Raw genomic sequence first — 17,618 nt, forward strand, 5'->3', positions numbered from 1 at the left:
TTTCATAAGTACCTCCCCAGTACTTTCTAACACACCAACTTTTTTTATTTCTTCAAAGCCATTATCATTATCAGAAGTCATCTTGTTAATTTGTCTGTTGTGTGTCAATTGCACTAGAGTGTAAGCTCTAAGAGAGGAGAGACCTTGCCTGTCTTTTTCATTCTAATGTCCCTGATACCTATATTGTGTCTGGCACCTAGCCTGTGCCAGTTTAAATAGCTATAGAATAAATAAACCATTTTCCAGGCAGGCCTCAGGATAGAACAAAAAGCCTGGGGATTTGTGAGTCTTATAAGTTAGCAGTGTATGATACATATTTGCATGCAAGGTTTTGCTTTTCCCAGCCTGGCTGTTTTTTCTCTGTCTTTTCTCTTTCTTCAGGATGGACTTGTCTGTGTTCCCATCTCTAAACAGCCTTTACAAAGCCATATTTCATCCTTCTTGTCTTTTGACATCACCCAGAGATTCTTTCCTGAAAAAGAGTAATTCTAGCACACTGTGGTCCATAAAGCTGTTTCTTATTATATCAAATTAAAGGGCTTCCTGATCACTGGTCCAAGGCTTGTCTACTTTTCTTATAACAAATGTTCCACTATTGTTACAGTGTAATTTTGTATAGATTCTCCTTTGGAGTTTCTGGTTTTCTTGATCTTAATTTGTCTTCTTTGACTTCTTTTGTGATAAAAAAACCTTTTTGGTACTTCTTCTCTTACTATACTTTAAACAGAAAGAAATCAAATATGTAAGTTATAAATGGATGCCACACATTCATTGTGCATATGTGTGTGTGTGTGTGTGTGTGTGTGTGTGTGTGTGTGTGTGTGTGTGTAAGTATATATAACTATTACCTTTGTTCCATGAAAGGAAGGTATATGGAAAATGACCTCCAAAGGCCAAAGGAGCCATAAGACCAAAGAAAAAGGCCAACAAGTCCAGCTTGATGAGAAATGGTTTATTAAGGGGATTTATGGAGAGCAACCTGTCTTGGGTGGGCACAAAAGGAGTAGGTCTTCACATCCCCACCTCCCTTAAGACCTGTTTTATAGCCCTAGAGGCTGGGAATATATGCTGAGGGACCACTCCAGAGAAGAATCTTTAAGAATAGATGTATGTCATAGTCATATCTCCAGGGCAAATCAATGACTTTATGCCCCAAGGGTATGGTATAAGCAAAAAGAAAGAAGTAGGGGGAGGGCAGGGAGAGGCTGTGCTCAAGAAGATTTCAGGTCACAGAACAGTCATGGTGGCAGATTTGTCCAAAGTGGCATTAGTCTAGTTGGACAACCTTTTTTCACGTGGCTCTTCCTTACATCCTAATTGCTGTTTCATTGTCAAAATATATATCAAATTAAATACAAGGATGCTGAGTTATATAAAGAGATTTGTCTATTTTTTTTCCAGTACAGAATAGAATTTTTTTTTTAATTGAAGGTCTAGCAGAAGAGGTACTCATTTGTAGGTATTTGCTCATGTACGCACATACTCACATACTTCCAGAAATCTCAAGGTGCTCCTAGGAGTTATTGTGTTCTGCTATATGATGTTGCAGAAAGTACCAATACTTTATCAATAACACTGTGAACACTTGTGACATTATATGCATCTGCACTGCCTGAAGAGCTAACTGTGCTTCAACTCTGGTCCCCAGAGTCTCTGCCCAGAAGGAACTTCTTTAGTTATTGCTTTATCCAGGTTTTCTTCCATCTTTAGTTTCCACTTTTATTTTGTATTGTTAAATTATACTCCAGAGAATTCTTAAAGGTGTTTCTACTGCTCTCCTGTTTTGATGCTACCCCAGATCTACTTACCCTACAAGGACTACATCCTTCCATGCCCTGCTGAGATCTTTTATTCGCTCTCAAACCCACGGACTCCTGTTTCAACACCACTTTAGCATGAGTGGACGGGCCATACTGAAGGACTTTTGCTGAATGATCTCATTTTTGTGACTTAATGAGAAGCTCTATTAAGCGGGGTGTGAGGGAGCAATCAAGCTGTCCAATAGCTAAATTTCCTAGGCTGTTGTGCTGTGCAGATTCTTTAGTACTAAAGGTTGGAACATAGTCATGGTGTTTTCCAGCTAAAGGTTGTAATCCTAGAGCAAAGACAGAAAGTTACCTGTGATCAATTTTATATATTTTCAGGGTTGTATTTCAAAAGGAGATCTATCTTATACTGAAATTCCTAGATGGCTTCAGTGTTGCTTTGTAGTTGTTGACTTGGAAGCAATTCCCAGTTGTCTAAAAACTTTTCTGACATTATTTTAGCTGACAAATAGTATACAAGTGGCCCTGTTTTTAAATGAATATTATTTAATCCACATTAAACCATCTTTTAGTTCTTACACAAGTCTAAAATTTATTAAAGTCAAAAGTAATGTTTAGGGAGGGTAAAATCATAAATATGATTCATAAATACTTAAAAAATCAACAATAGAGCTCCTGGTTGAATAAAAATCTCACTTAGAATTGTAGTTTATCTTTGAAAGAAAAACTTCTGGGATTAAGGGTAAACCAGTTTTAGAAAAGAAATCAAATATTATGGAATTTGAAAATCTAATTTGGCAGATATTAGATTAATGGCCTGTAAAACCTTAGAGTCTGAATTCAGTTTACAGAGTGTTTGACTTAATTCTCTTATTTCTTTTTCTCATTTTTCCTTTGTTATTTATGTTTAAATCTTAGTGACTTTTCCTTGTATGGGTTTAAACATTTTGTACTGAATTCTAAAGAAACAGGTCCCTACCTGCCTTTTTCTCAGTGAACTTTTGAGGAAGCAGTGGTCAGGAATTTTTGTGTGTGTGAAATTACTCTTTTTATAAATATATAATCCCACAGTTTCACCAATGTACATGTTTTTTGCTTTCAAATAAGTAGGGATTTAAAAATTTGGCATATAAAAAGCAAGGTTGATAAAGGCCTTTTCATATATTTGTATCCCTAATATGTTTTTATTTTTTAAAAATATGCTGCAGCTGATTGAACTAAATTTGATTTTGACTTGTGCCACACAACTATAATTCCTTTAAAAACATGTCAATATGCAATATATTTAAGATGATGTCAGCAACAATTCCTTCTTTATTTAGAGTAATGTAATCTGAAACTATCAACCTTTTCTACTTTCATGAGCTTTTGACTTTCAAAACATAATGCATGAAATAATGTATTTTATTTTTGGTAAAATGTCCATCATTGGAGGAAAATTTTTATTTAAATATGCTCGTTCCATTGATATGGGTGTTTCTATCAGTATCTTTGTTTCTTTGAATATTCTAAACCCTTTGAGTTACTTTGGCTTAATTAGTTATCGCCTCATTTAAAAGTTAATATCATGATTTCTCTTTGTGGTCAAGAAATTAGACTAATAGGGGTGATTAAGGTGGGGAACAAAATATCAAATGATATCAGAGTTTAGTTACCTTATCGGTTCTCTTCAGATAGACAGGATTATGCAACATGTTGGCTAGTAGCTCTGGGCCAGAGAGAAGGAATAATAATATTGGAAGTATGTGGAGAGAAAAAACTCTGTAGGTTGACCTATAATGCAAACAATCCATGATGTGTAGCAAAAAGAAGAATGATCGGTGTCTTGAATTCAAGGGCCAAAGTGGCTTACTTTTATAAGGATATCTTATTGATTTTTATGAATGTTAAGTTCTATAAAGTCTAAATTGAGCAAAGAAAAATGAATGACATATTTAATTATCTACAAGTGTAGGGTTGGGGGGACTTCAGTGGATAGAAAGTACATTGAAATATTAAACAACCAAAGTAGAAACCCTCTTTTAGTAAGATATTCATGCTGTGCAATACACATACACTAGTTATTTCTGGTTTTTCACTTAAGTTATTACATGTTAGCACTAAAGAGCATGTCTGATGTTAATATTGTTGGGATCAAATATGTATTAGCACCTGACACCAGATCACTCACAGACAGCCATATTCATTTATTTGTGAATTGTTCTATCTATTATGCGCATCCATTATGATAAGTGCTGTGACAGGACAGGAGGGTGCAAAATTGAATCACATGAAAAACCTACCCTGAATGAGCTTCTACTTTAAAAAGAGAGATATGAACACATAAATATATGAAATATAAGGTAGTAGAAACTGTGCTTTAAATACAAGGTAGTAGAAATTGTGTGCTTTAACGAGCATGCACGTGAGGAATAGGTGACATGGTAACAAGGAGTGAGAGCTCAGTGATTTAGGGAGGAGGGGAGATAAAATTGATCAGGTAAGACTCCATAGAAGAAGTAGAACTGTTGATCAGAGACCAATATTCCCTTTAAACATTTCTGATAGCTGAACAAAGTTCATGTACATCTAATAAGGCATGGCTTTTGAAAAATATAGATTATTCATTTTGTAGTCATGTGAATAAGAGTATGGAGGAATGTGATCCTATGGGTAAGAAAAGGGACTTGGAAGGATGATGTCTTTGAATCTTCTCCAGGTCCTCCACATTTTCATTTGTCCATTTGTTCATAGGTATTATATTTGTACATGGTGGGCTCTGTAGGCTGCCTAAATAGGTATATTGCTAAAGGTAAAGTTATACACTTTTCTCTTGGTGTACTCATCAGTGCTTATCTAGTATAATTGGCCTTTATAGTTTATAATTTAAAGTATAATATTTGTGCTCATTGAAAAAAATTTTTATGGTAAGCTGCCTCATATTTAGCCATGTCAATACTCATTAACTACTTTGTTATAGAAAGGTAGAAAAGAAGAATATAAAACAGGACCTGTTTATTTTGTTAATCAGTTGTAGCACTGATAAATGAAAAAGTTAATGAGGTAGAATGTTGAAATAAATACTTAAATCAGGTTTTTATTCATGATGTAACCATGGATTTTGAAAATTTGAAATCTAGGGCTGACCTTGATCAGTCCCCAGAGTCAGTGGAATTGGTTGTACATATTAGGTTCAAGAAAACTTGCAATCATTCTGATGAGATTTCCCAATATAATATGGAATAATACTGTTTAGATGCAAGGATTAGCTGTATTCCTTGAGATAGATCGATGAGTGTTTGAAACAATTTTACCTTTTTTTTTTTTTTTTAGTTTATTTTGAGAGAGAAAGAGCGTGTGTGCAAGTGGGACGGGGGCAGAGAGAGAGAGAGAGAGAGAAAGAGAAAAGGAGAGAGAGAATTCCAAGTAGGCACTGAGTTGATAGCATGGATCTCATTCTCACAAACCCATGAGATTATGACCTGAGCGGAAATCAAGAGTCAAGGCACTTAACCGACTGAGCCACCCAGGTGCCCCAAAACAATTTTACTTTAATTATCCATCATTTTTCATTGTGATTTTAAATGTGTTTATGCTTTGGAGTTGAGAGCTATCAAGCGTACTCTGAAATCTATAAAGAACTGCATTTTCAAAAAGTGCTCTGAGTAATTGGTCTTATGGGTAGGCTCCAGTATAGAGTTAGATGTGCACACAGCGTTGCCTTTTCCTAAAAACACACTGCATGCATTTCCCATTCAGATGATATTTACTACGACTTCATTGGACTGCATATAGTTCTGAATAATTTACGCTTATCTCAGCTTCACCTATCCTTGAATTGGATAGGTAATGACTTACGGTGAGCATTTTTAATTAGCCTTTCTTTTATTTGTGTTAGAAATGACTCTGTGTCATGCACTTACTCATTCAACAGGAGATGTTTGTTGACCTCTGTGTTCCCAGCACCAGCACAATATCTTAGTGAACGAGGTGGATACACTTTCAACATTTATAAAGGTTACGTTCTAATGTGGGAAGCAAACATTAAGCAACTAATTATATGATGTTACCTAAGAGTATATACGTGAACAGAGAATGTATCAGAGGGACCATCTCAGTGAATTCCTCTTCCACCTTTTTTAAGTTGTGTGATCTTCCATATATTCATCTTCCTAGGACCCATCTTCACATATGTAAATAGGGATAGTAATACTAACTTCATGGGGTTGTTGTGAAATTAAATGAAAAAAGATACATGTAAAAAGTTGGGTACAATGCCTATTACACAGGAACATTTAGTAATTATTACCTATTAGTCTTTGGAGGGGTAGGGGAAGCCTTCTCTGAGCATTTGGCTTTTAAGCTGAGATCTGAACAACGGTAGGAATTTGCTAAATGGAGAACATTACATAAGAGAAAACACCATGTTCAAAGGCCCTGAGGCAGGATTGCCCATGATGTTTTCAAAGAACTGAAAGAAAGCCATTGTGCCTGGAGCTCAGAAAATGAAGTGGAAAATGGCTTGAGATGAGACTGAGGTAGGCTGGGGTAGCTAGATCACACAGGGTCTCCTGGGCCTTGTTAAAGAGGATTTAGGGTTTTATTCTAAGGGCAATAGGAAGAATTTCCACAGGGAAATGACATGATTAGATTTGAGTTTTAGAAAGATTGTTCTGGCCTTAGTATTGAGAGCAGTTCAAAATCTTTTATCAAGAATTAAGGGTCTGGCTAGTCTCTAAAGGGACCTTTTGGGGAATAATATTGGTGGGTATTTTTGCTAGTGTCATCTTCTTAGGTGTTGGTCTCAGAACAGCAGTCAGTGATGTAATTGACATTGTCAATTTCTAGTTTTTAAGTAAATCTGGGGATCATGGATATGTGAGTGTGTGTATGTGTATGTACATATATACAAAAATATAAAAACACAGAGTGTGTGTGTGTGTGTACACATATATATACAAATATGTCAGTATAAATATACACACGTATGTATATGTACACACACACACATTCTGTCACCCAATAAGGAGAGAGCCCAACTTATTTTCTGAATATGATCATTCAGTCTCAATGTTTTTTTGAATTATGGCATAAATGTTTAAGAGATGAGGGAGAGAAAATATATTTACCAATCCCTTTAATCTGTAAGGTATAATGACATATCAGGATGATTACTCTTCGTGTGAGATTGGGAATTATTGTGTTATACATAACAACTTTATAATATACATCCCAAAATTTCAATTGCAGAGATACAGGCGAATGCTGTGTTCTCCTCTGTGTCATGATGAATGCAGCAGTTGTGCATATATAGAAGAATAGATCATACTGAGCATCCCCTGAGCTCTGTTTGCAGACAAGTCGTATCTCCACCATGACAAAATTCCCACAAGATTTTGAATTATTAATGTTTTGGAATCTGCGGGATTCAGCAGATATGTTCAGTGTTATTGATGGCAGCAAACTTTATCTCTTTTATTTCTGAGACACATAATGAAATGGGGAGTCCCTCAAATAACCACAGTTAGTGTTTAGGTTAATTTTGTAGGGGCCATTGGGCTTTTGCCTTAATGTGTATAAATACGATTTTTCTCTCTCACAGCAGATTGCACGGTAGATAGAGGGAGAGTGAATTGGCACTAATTTATGAACCCTTCCAGCCTTCTCACTGCTGTACGCCCTGTGAGGGCAAGATGCTATAATTACACTTACTTCACATAATGAGAGCTTTTAATGACAATTACTGATGAGAGTTAGGGATGTTTGGGGACCTTACAGAAGATGCATTGACTCTTAGAAGAGACGACTTGATGTGCCTTTTGTGTGGCTCAGTCCCTAACAACTGACCAGCTACTCAGTGGAACACAACTCCATAGCCCCAAATATTTGAGTGGACTACGAACTGAGGGCATAAGGTATACTTTATTTCTCAACTCAGAATAGGTCAAAGAGTTCAAGAATTCTGTTTGCTTTTAGCAGTGTTTTTACTTTACGCTTTTTTTTTTTTTTCCCTTGGTCACACAGACACAGGCCATTTTTCTTTTTGGTAACAAGAATAACCCATAGTCCAGACTGTTCTTCTTGGAGACATTGATTTGCACAGTCACAAATGGGTACCTAACATTATTTTCCTCTTCACACATTTGCCATGTTCAAGTTTGATGGGCCAACACTTAAAAGCTCTGGTATACTTTATATTAATATGTATATGACAATTGTAATAAAGATAAAAAATAGAGATAATTACTTATTATTCTAAGGGCTTGAGTTTATATGGTCCTTTTATGAGTAAAGCAGAGATTTTCCTTATGAGTGAAGATGACACGTTTTGTTACATTTTTATAAACAATTAGACATTTCAATCATACAACACGTCAACATTTAACTAGCAGGATGATAGCACCCCTTTTCAGCTTCAGGATCTCTCTCCTTAAAGAAAATGGGTCAAGATTTGTTAATTTGTTTCTTTTTCCTTTTCAAGTTGCTCTGAGCATTAGTTTCTCCCAAAGCTCTTCTTGCTTTTATATTCTGTATATTTACAACCATTTACTTTCAATTTTTGCATTTTGAATTTTCCCTATTTATGTCTGCTAACTCTAAAGTTATAATTAAAAGCAAAAAGAACTTGAAATGCAGGCACATTTAAACCCAGTAAATTTAAATAACTTACAAGTAATCTGATAAAGTAGAAGGGAAAATGGTTCATGTTTTCATGACTTCTGCTGCTGAGAACCTTCCCAGATCTAGGATTCTAATTTAAATAACTATCTTTCATGTACTCTGTATCCTTTTCCCACAACTTCCCGATGCCTAGCAAACTTGAAGTCCTTAGTAATTATTAGCATTAGCAATACTATCAGTAATTGGAATCATAAAACACTATGATTGCTTTTTGTCAGTTTCAGTAAGGTTTTTTGTGAGCAGGTATGCTTATAACCCAAAAACCTTTTTTTTAGCCATGTATTCATTTACTCATTCAATAAACACACATATTTGTTGATTGATTTTTCTGGATAAGGTATATGAGTAAAAATATTCCTTCAAATAGCAGAATCTAGGATGTCTTCAACAAATTTTACCGTTAAAAGACTAAAGCTCAAACACTCAAACTTTAACGGTGTCATATACTATTACACTTTTCATTATCATAATCCCTAAAAAAATATGATTTGAGACCCCATAGGCTGCATTTATTAACATTTATTGAGCATTTGTTAAGCTAGGTAACTGCTGAGTGCTTTTATCTCCGTTATATCACAAATCCTAGCAGTTGCCCGTGGAGAAATGGTCATCTACATTTTATAGCTAAGGACTCTGAGGCTCATAGAGGCTGGGTAAGTGATGTGCTCAGTGTCTCATAGCCAGGAGGTCAGCCTATCAGGCCTCCTAATTCCAAATTTGGAGTTCATATCTATATATCTATGTATCAATCATATTATATTCTTTTCTTCCAATGTTATATTAGAAGCTGATCCTCTGACTTTGACCATGGAGACACTGAAGCTGGACCAAAGAGACCGAAGTTCTCTCTGGGAGTGTTGGTCTACTATGTTTCTTGATACTGCTTACTGTTTTTAAATGAGTTAATAGATTTCATTAAAAGTATGTGTTTAAAACTAAACACAGTGGTGTTTGGGAGAATGTATAATTCAGGGAAACAAAATTTGATGAAAATTGCTTATGCAATTTTTTTTTCTTTTTTTGTTTAAAGATCAAAGCCTACAGTTACTTTGGAGTCAGACTTTAAAACAACTGAAATTATAGCCCAGTTATTTTAGGTCTCACAGCTCTGTTCAGACAGAAAGGTTGTATTTGAGCCAGTGAGTCTCAGACCTGTGAGAGCTGGGAGCCAGATCCCCTGTTTGATAACAAAGCGCCCTGACACTGGACTCTTGATGTGTGCTTTTTCCAAGGTAACATAAAATGTTTAATAGAGAACTCACAGATACCCATCTGATGGATTTTGGTGGAATTGCCAATTACAAAAACAATTATAAAAGTTAAAGTCACCTAGCTCCTCACCAGAACCCCCCCAAAGAAAAAGCCCCTTAATTCTCCATGTTTTAAGCACGTACCTCTCTAAGTATTGCTGCTGCTCATGATAAATCAAGAAGTTAAAAGCTAAATCAACCTATTATAGAGTTCCAAAGATTATTGTGACTTTTTGTGTATAACAGAAAATACCAGCTTTTCTTTAATTATCTGGTATCAAGTATGAGTTATTTATCTGTTTTGGTTGTTTTTTTTTGTTGTTGTTGTTTTTTTGGCTAAATAGTATTACTCATTGAATTCATATATCTCTAAGTAGGCATCTGCTTACACCTAATTTTAAACAAGTCATTTCACAAACATTTATTGAACACCTACTACAGGTCAAGTGAGCAATACAAACAATAAAAAGATAAGGATGACAAAAATCATAGACCAATACCCCACCTGCACAGACATGTTACTTCATCTCTCTCTACTTCCATTTCCTCTTGTAATTTGGTAATAATGTCTACCTCGCAAGGCTGTTATGAGGATTAAATGACACAGTGAATGGCATATATGAAGTGCCTGGACTTGAAAAAAATTAAAGAGCTATTATTTTATAATCCATATCACTGCTGGAGTTAAGTGACTTATAGAAAATCACAAGGAATTGTTGAAAGGGTTGGAAATAGAATCTTAATTTCCCTCTGATTTTCTCACAAACATAAATTTATTCAGTGATTTTGCTGTTTGGTTTTGCAGATGTTTATTGAGTATCTCCTATTTGTAAGTTGCTCTGCTAAGATCTGTGGAAAATGTAAGTTACTATTGGACACACTTCCTGTCCTTACATGCTTGTGACTATTAGGGATGTGAGACATATGCACAAATAACTGTGGTGCCAAGAAGAAAGAAATAAGTGATATAAAACTGGCACAGGCAACAGAAGGAAAATTAAAAAGGGAAGGGCTGGGGCGCCTGGGTGGCTCAGTCGGTTAAGCGTCCGACTTTGGCTCAGGTAATGATCTCACGGTCCATGAGTTCGAGCCCCGCGTTGGGCTCTGTGCTGACAGCTCAGAGCTCAGAGCCTGGAGCCTGCTTCGGATTCTGTGTCTCCCTCTCTCTCTGACCCTCCCCCATTCATGCTCTGTCTCTCTCTGTCTCAAAAATAAAGAAACATTAAAAAAAAATTACACTTTAAAAAAAAAAAGGGAAGAGTTCATGGATCGAGGGACATCTGAGTTGTGCCTTGAAGGATGGATAAGGTTTGGATATATGGAAAATGGCAGAAATACATTCCAAGGAAAAGAAACAGTAAATATATGATACAGGAAGTTGTGGGAGTTCATTAGGCTAGAGAAAGGATCTATGAAGGGCCAGCCTGGCAGAAAGGATGAAGAGGCACAGAATCCATGCTAACGTATTTAGATGAGAAGTGTCACAATATTGCGAAATCCACCAGTGAGACAGAGAGTTTAGGAGTGGAGGGTTAAAAGCGAGATAGCAAAATGTTAGCAATTGGTAACTGATGAATACAGGTAAAGAATATATAGATGTTCATTATACTATTGGCAATTTTAATATAGGTTTGAAATTATTTTTTAAAAAGTTGAGGGAAAGAGATTAAAATACATGAGAAACTGCTAAAATCAATAAGCAAAGGACAAACCACTAGCCTAAGAATAGGCAAAACATATGGCAGGAAATGCTGCAAGAGACTATAATGGCCAGTAAATGAATAAAAATATGTTCAGCCTTTTAGGTGTTAAGAGGAATTTAATTTCAAGTAATGAGACACTACTTTTCATCACCTGATTACACCATTTTTTAGGTGTAATCATATTGTGGGTATCCAGATAAAAGAGATGTTAACACTAACCTTCTGTGATTGTTGTAGGGATTTGAAAGCAGAATATGTGAAGTGCCTGCCACATAGAAGAGCTCAGTAACAACATCTCCTTCCACTATTACTGTTGCCTAGTAAATGATCATGAATACCTGAGCTAGGGTCCTGACAGCATGAATGGAAGAGTATCAGCTGGGTTTGGCAGCTGGTTGCATTTAAGAGAACATGGAGAAAAGAGCAGAGCTTAGGACAAACTCAGTGTGGTTTGTTTGTAAAAGAGAAATTGCTAAAGAAAATTATATTTGCTATGGAAAGGAAGAAATGTTGGCTTAATTGAGGTGTTTGCCATACTGATTGTTGAATACTCAGTCTTTTCAAGAAAGAGTTGTTGAGTCATAGAAATTGAAGGTAGACCCATAATTTAAAGCCTTTTTAAATGCTCTGTTTTTCAGAATTATATTCATAAATATATATTATGGGCACACACACAAAAACAAAACAGTAAATGAAAGTATCCCCCTCCCATATCTCCTTATGGAAAGCCATCGCTAACTTTCTCATGTTTGCTACCAGAAAAATATGACGATACCGGTATAGTGTGTGTGTGTGTGTGTGTGTGTGTGTGTGTGTGTGTGTGTGTGTGTGTATGCCCATGTGTACATGTATGCTTTTAAAAATTCACACCAATGGTAATATGTCATATAAAAGTCTGCACCTTGCTTTTTTTTCTTTAACTCAGTGCAATCTTCCTTCATTCTATGTTAACATCTGCTTAAGAGTCTATTGACAAGATATAGCAAAAGGATTGAATTCATCCTCCATAAATGAGCCTATAAGGTTGCATTTAGTTTTTTACTGTTATAAACAAGTAGTCATGAACATTAGTGTTTATTTATCTTGATGTTTGTTTTGGGAGCATATTGGTAGCATCGGTTCCTAGAAGTAGAACAGCTGTGCTGTAAGTATTTATATTTTTAATTTTGATAAATAACTTTCCTCTTAAAAGGCTCTACCGTTTTTTCCTCCTCACCAACATTAGACATTACCAACTTATAAATTTATTAAGAGAAATATAATCTTACTTAGATATATATGTATCAAGTATTTATTGTAGCATTTCTTATTTATTGTCAATTACAGGTGAGGTTGAGTAATTTTTAAAATGTTCACTGGCTTTTACATACCTTTTTTGTTTTTAATATAATATTCTGATTTTATATTTCTATAAAATTCTATAATAATTCTAAAAACTCAACCTATTGTTGTCTAAACCCTTATATTTATGTAAGTTGTATGCTTTAAAAAAAACTAATAAAACTAAAATTACGTTAATTTATGTATTTGGTTCAATTAATCATTAGCTATCTCTCTCAAGGAACTGGACAAGGCACTAAGGCTATGAATACGTTATCTTTTTACTAAAATTCCCATTACTCTTTTACATTGATTTTATATGTTATTCATATAGTAATAATCTATTTCTGTTACATTTTGCAAATATTTTGCAAATATTTTCCCAGTTATGTACCTTTTGATTGTGTAATTGTTTTTGTCATATAAAGTTTTTTTTTTCAATGTGCAATTAAATTTAGCAGTGTTTTCCTTTAGAGCTAGGATTTTTTTTAATCTAGGATTTATTTTTTTTCCCCTTTAATTACTGTCTTTGTTTGGGCTGCCATTAACAAAATACCATAAACTAGGTGGGTTAAACAACAGAAATTTATTTCTTGCTGTGGCTAAGAAGTCCATGATCAAGGTTCGGGCCAATTTAGTTCCTGGCAAAGTAACTATTTCTGGCCTTTGTAGGGCCGTCTTCTTGCTGTGTTCTCACATGGTGGAAAGAGAGATATTGAAATCTCTGGTGTCTCTTCCTCTTCTTATAAGACACCAGCCCTATTGTTTAGAGCCCTACCCTTATGACCTCATTTAACCTTCATTAGGTCCAAAAGGCCCTATCACCACATACTGTCATGATGTGAGTTAGCACTTCAATGTATGAATTTGGGGTGGGGGTGCATAATTCAGCCCATTGTAATTACCAAATTTTATTTTGTATTCTGTGTTAATCCACCAAACAGTTTTGAATGCCATGTGAAATCTTTACTGGTCCCAATCACTGATATTGTTTGACTTAGTATATACAGTTTTTGACAGCAAGAATATACTTTTATTCTAGTACCCCTGTGTTCATCTCAAGGGCCTCTTCCGTTGGCTTATTCTGAGTGGGAAGACTATAAATATGTTAGACTTGAGGGATCGTCTGGTACAATACCTTCAATGTATATCTGTGGAAACTGAGATCCAGATTGGTAGAAGTGACTTCCTCCAAGTTTGCAGTTAATCAGTACCAGGATTTGGAGTAGAATCCTGGTCTTTTTGGCTTCTAGTCTAGTGTTGTTTCTTAAATAAGTGAAGGAATATCTGTAGAGTACTTAGAACATGCCTGGCCCCTGATAAGTGCTCCTAACTGTTAGTATTCTGACTTTGCTGATGTCTTTAGTATCATCATCATTATTCATAAAGAGCACAGATTCCGAAGCTAAACTGAGATTGAATCTCAGTGACAGTGGCACTCAGTTGTTAGCCATTCTTAGCCTCAGGTTTCTCGACCAAAAGAGGGGACAATAATAGAACCGATCTTATAGGGAGCTGAGAGAAATAGTTGATTGTTTTATACAAAGCACCTGGCGCAATACTTGCATCAAAATGATCATTATTTGAAGTATTTACTATTATTATTAGAGAAATACTCAGTCTCCTAGAATCAGCTTGAACCAATTAATCTTGTCTAGTTGCCTCCCATTATCCTCTGAATTCATGACTGTAAGCACACTCTGAAGTGGCCGCTGAAGCAATAAAAAAACGCTCACTTATGTTATGTGATGATGGAGCAGAGCAGAACAGAGAAAGAGACGGAGGGAACATTCAGTGGTTTTGGAGGCCCGCATGCAGAAAGAAACTGTGGAAGCTGGGCAAGAGGGAGGTGGTGCCAGGAGGAGGTTAGAAGGTGGCAAGGAAAGCTTCACCAACATTTATGATATTTAATCCTCCTCTTTGCCTCCTCCCAATGCTAATTAATACAAAGGTCTGACTCATTTTATTGTGCTTCACCTATTATACTTCACAGATACTGTGTTTTTTGCAAAGTGAAGGTGTGTGACAACCCTGCAACGGGCATTCTATTGAGCCATTCTTGCAACAGCATTTGCTCACTTTGTGTCTCTGTGTTGCATTTTAGTAATTCTCACAATATTTCACCCTTTTTCATTGTTACTGTATTTGTTACGGTGATCTATGATTAGTGATCTTTGATATAACTATGGTGATTGTATTCAGGTGCCATGAACTGCACCCATGTAAGGTGGTGAACTTAACTGATAAATGTTGTGTGTGTTCTGACTGTGCCACTGACTGGCCATTCCCCCATCTCTCTGCTCTCCTTGGGCCTCCCTGTCCCCTGAGACACGACAATATTCAGGTTAGACCAATTAATAATGCTATAATGGCCTATAAGTGTTCAAGTAAAAGGAAGAGTCACACATCTCTCACTTCAAATCAAAAGCTAGAGGGGGTGCCTGGGTGGCTCAGTCGGTTCAGCCTCTGAACTGCACTCAGGTCATGATCTCGTGGCTCATGGGTTCGAGCCCTACGTTGGGCTCTGTGCTTATAGCTCATTGCCTAGAACCTGCTTCGGATTCTGTGGCTCCCTCTCTCTCTGCCCCTCCCCTGCTTGTGCTCTATCTCTCTCTAAAAAATAAATAAACATTTAAAAATTTTAAAAAATCAAAAGCTAGAAATGATTAAACTTAGTGAGGAAGGCATGTTGAAAGTCACGATAGGCCAACAAATTAGGCCTCTTTTGCCAAACAGTTAGCCAAGTTGTGAGTGCAAAGGAAAAGTTCTTGAAGGAGATGAAAAGCGCTACTCCAGTGACTACATGAATGATAAGAAAGTGAAACAACCTCATTGCTGATAGGGAGAAAGTTTGAATGCTCTGGATAGAAGATCAAACCGGACACAACATTCCCTTAAGCCAAAGCCTAGTTTAGAGGAAGTCCCTAATTCTCCTCAATTCTGTGAAGGCTGAGAGAGAGGTGAGGAAGCTACAGAAGAAAAGTGTGAAGCTAATAGAGGTTGGTTCATGAGGTTTGAGGAAAGAAGCCATCTCCATGACATCAAAGTGCAAGGTGAGGCAGCAAGTGCTGATGGAGAAGCTGCAGCAAGTTCTCTAGAAGGTCCAGCTGAGACCATTCATGAAGGTGGCTACACCAACCAACAGATTTTCATTGTAAATGAAGCAGCCTTGTATGGGAAGAAGATGCCACCTAGGACTTCCCTAGCTAGAGAGGAGAAGTCAATGCCTGGCTTCAGAGCTTCAAAGGACAGCCTGACCCTTTTGTTAGGGGCTAGTGCACATGATGACTTTAAGTTGAAGCCAATGCTTGTTTATCATTCCGAAAATCCTAGGTCCCTTAAGATTTATGCTAAACCTGCTTTGCCCGTGCTCTATAAATGTAACAACAAAGCCTGGATGACGGCACATCTCTTTCCGACATGGTTTACTGAATGTTTTAAGCCCGCTGCTGAGACCTACTGCTCAAAAAAAGGATTCCTTTCAAAATATGACTGCTCACTGACAATACACCTAGTCACCCAAGAGCTCTGATGGAGATGGACAAAGAGATGAATGTTGTTTTCCTTCCTGTTAACACAGTAGCAATTCTGCAGCCTGTGGGTCAAGGAGTCCTTTCGATTCTCAGGTCTTATTATTTAAGAAATATATTTCATAAGGCTATAGCTGCCATAGATAGTGATTTCCTTCATGGATTTGGGCAAAGTAAATTCAAAACTTTCTGGAAAGGATTCACCATTCTAGATTCCAATAAGAACATTTGTGATTCATGGGAAGAGGTCAAAATAACATAAACAGGAGCTGGCAAAGAGTTGATTCCAACCCTCATGAGGGGTTCAAGACTTCAGTGAAGAAAGTATCTGACAATACGGTAAAAATGGCCAGAGAACTAGAATTACAAGTGGAGCTTGAAGGTGGGACTGAATTGCTGCAATCTCATGATCAAACCTGAACGGATGAGGAGTTGCTTCTTAACGATGAGCAAAGAAAGTGGTTTCTTGAGATGGAATATATTCTGTGAAGATGCTGTGAAGATTGTTGAAATGAAAACCAAGGATTGTGAACATTACATAAAATTGGTTTATAAAGCAGCGATAGAGTTTGAGAAGACAGACTCCCAATTTTGAAAGAAGTTTTCCTGTGGGTAAAATGCTATCAAACAGCATCTCATGCTGCCCAGAAGTCATTCAGGAAAGGAAGAGTCCTCAGTGCAGCAAACTTCATTGTTGTCTTATTTTAAGAAATTGCCACAGCCACCCCGATCTCCCCCAACCCCTGAGCTGTCAGCAGCCATCAACATCGGGTAAAGACCCTCCACCAGAAAATGATTATGGTTAGCATTTTTTAGCAGTAAAGCATTTTTAATTTGAGGTACATACAGTTTTGGTTTTTTTGGTTTGTTTCGTTTTTTAGACATAATGCTATTGCCTACTTAATAAGCCATAGGACATTGTAAATATAATTTTTATATGCATGGGGAAACAAAAAACATCATTTGACTCCCTTTATTGTGATTTTTGCTCTCTTGCAGTGGTCTGGAATCAAACTTGTAATAATCTCTTGGGTATTATTGCAGGATTTGTTTACCTCAACACCCAGGATTCATTGTCTTACTGCTTTGAGGAATAAAGAGATGGACACATAATAAAATGAGCAGCAGACAAAAGTTTATTGGAGTAGAAAGTAAGAAAATAAGAATGGTATAAAAGCTCTCTTTACAGAGAAGAGACATTTGAAAGTGAGTGCCCACAACTGTAGGCGAGGGACTGTTCTATAAGGTTCTGGTGGACTTACCCTTCCCTTCCTCCTAGTTCTTTCTCAGGCCCTACCCTTTTTGGCTTGATAACTCTAGATGCCTGGGTTGGCTGTTCCTGATTAGGTCAGTTCCATTGTGTGAGGAGTCAGACTATGGTCATACTCT

The 17,618-nt window shown here is 36.5% G+C and overlaps 1 protein-coding gene and 1 long non-coding RNA gene across 6 annotated transcripts in view; one reads left to right on the top strand and one right to left on the bottom strand.

The window, feature by feature from the left end:
- Positions 1-17,618, top strand: part of SLC10A7 (solute carrier family 10 member 7) — a 250,490-nt gene that overhangs the window by 115,781 nt on the left and 117,091 nt on the right. The gene's annotated exons all lie outside the window — the stretch shown is intronic.
- Positions 1,761-14,021, bottom strand: LOC109250047 (uncharacterized). The gene is made up of 3 exons (XR_002072865.2): positions 13,838-14,021; positions 3,422-3,474; positions 1,761-2,095 (listed from the first exon to the last, which is right to left on the bottom strand). It is a non-coding gene; the product is annotated as an uncharacterized LOC109250047 (long non-coding RNA).

This window comes from Panthera pardus, unplaced genomic scaffold (genome assembly GCF_024362965.1).
Source record: "Panthera pardus isolate Hobbes unplaced genomic scaffold, ASM2436296v1 HiC_scaffold_13, whole genome shotgun sequence".
Lineage (NCBI taxonomy): Eukaryota > Metazoa > Chordata > Mammalia > Carnivora > Felidae > Panthera > Panthera pardus.